At 37.6% G+C, this 1884-nt stretch overlaps 1 protein-coding gene across 9 annotated transcripts in view; it reads left to right on the top strand.

Moving 5' to 3' along the window:
* TRAPPC8 (trafficking protein particle complex 8) overlaps positions 1 to 1884 on the top strand; it is a 111465-nt gene that overhangs the window by 104604 nt on the left and 4977 nt on the right. The gene's annotated exons all lie outside the window — the stretch shown is intronic.

Consider the following 1884-nt stretch of genomic DNA (forward strand, 5'->3'; position numbering starts at 1 on the left):
TTTTTTTGCTTAAAGTGCAAGGATTGTTCAGTGTAATAAAAAGAAACTATCTCAAAGTTTGAGTGAGAGCAGTTCAAGAGAAGTGGTTAGTAGTTTTAAGATGCTACAGAAAGGGCAAATAGTAAATGGGCAGAAAGGTCATTGGATCTGACAATAAGGAGATCTTCATGATTTTTGAAATGCCACTGACTGTATGGGGGACAGGAGCCTCACATAGGCTGAGAAGTGAATAGGAGGTAAGGAAGTAAATATACTAGATTGACCATCCTTTCAAGAAACTGGGCTATCAAAAGGGATTTGGGAGTATCTGTTCTTACTAGGCAAGATGTGGATGTTTGTAGTCTTGAAGAAAATGATGAGATACAGGGAAAGTAACAGAAGCCTTAGTAGATGGAAAGATAAGATACGTGTAGTGAAGAATGACAGGATTTGCTTTGGGCTAAAGAAGGGACCTTCTTACACATTATGGAGTGCCTCCATTTTAGGGGGTAGTTATAAGAGCAAGGTTAATTACTTAAGAGTAAAGGGTAGAGAATTTGAAAAAAAGTGAAATTGTAAGTTAACTACTGAGAAGATGCTAGCCGAGGATGCACAGGAGGAGTACTGAGCAAAATTAAGACCTTGACAGTGACTTTAAGAAAAAAAGTGTTTTAAAAAGTAACTTAGAGCTTGGCATGGTGGTGGTACACACCTGTTGTTCCAGCTACTTGGGAGGCTGAGGCAGGTGGATTGCTTGATCCCATTAGTTTGAGGCTACAGTCAGCTATGTTTGTACCGCTGCACTACAGCCTGGGCAAAACAGCAAGACCCTGTCTCTCTCTCTTTATATTTTAAGTGATTTTTTTTTCAAAGCTAACACCTAAATAATCATCTCTGTATAAGTAGAATTATACAGAGTATATTTGTATATCTGTCTTCTTCGATTTAATACTGTGTAAGAGTCAACCATTGTATGAACCTGAAGAATTGATTTTCATTGCGTATGAATATGTTTGGATATACCAGAATTAGTTTATCTACTTAAGTATTAATGGACTTTTAAAATGTTTTCCTTTTTTTTTTCCTTCTATTTCTTTTAAAAATTTTTTTGAGACAGAGTCATACTCTGTCACCCAGACCGGAGTACAGTGGCATGATCTCAGCTTACTGCAAACTCTCCTCCCCGAGTTCAAGTGATTCTCATGCCTTAGCCTCTGAGTAGCTGAGATTACAGGTATATACCACCAGTTCAGCCAACTTCTGTATTTTTAGTAGAGATGGGGTTTTACCATGTTGGCCAAGCTGGTCTCAAATTCCTGGGCTCAAGTGATCTGCCCTCCTTGGCCTTCCAAAGTAAGGCATGAGCCACTGTGTTCAACCATAGAATGTTTTCTGATTTGAACTATTTTGAATTCTACTGCTGTGAATATTCTTCTACACCTTTCCTTGTACATATGTGCTTGTCCCCCCCCCCCCTTTTTTTTTTTTTGCATACTTACCTAGGAACTTTTCCAAAGTGGTTTTACTAATTTGCATATCCCAATAGCAAAATGTGCGAATTCCTTCTGCTTGATAACTTTACCAGCACTTACTGTTGTTGGATCTTTTAAAAAATTTTATCCTAAGTTATTTTTTAAATACTTGTGGTCTTTTTTGTCATGGCCATAATGTTGCCCAGTACTTATTCTGTGTTCCTTTTTCTGACAGAGATGAGTGCAGGGTCACCTGGGAAAATATAATAAATACTGAAGGATGCTTCAAACCTACCCCCAGAGGTTCTAGTTTGATTGGCCCAGGGGTTGACATCTGGATTTTTTGAAGTTCTCCAGGTGCTCCTAATATGCAACCATAAGTGAAAATAAAAGTTTTGTATTTTATCCTTATTGAACTTTTTTTTTTTTTTTT

Source organism: Cebus imitator, unplaced genomic scaffold (assembly GCF_001604975.1).
Source record: "Cebus imitator isolate Cc_AM_T3 unplaced genomic scaffold, Cebus_imitator-1.0 Scaffold12, whole genome shotgun sequence".
NCBI classification, from domain to species: domain Eukaryota; kingdom Metazoa; phylum Chordata; class Mammalia; order Primates; family Cebidae; genus Cebus; species Cebus imitator.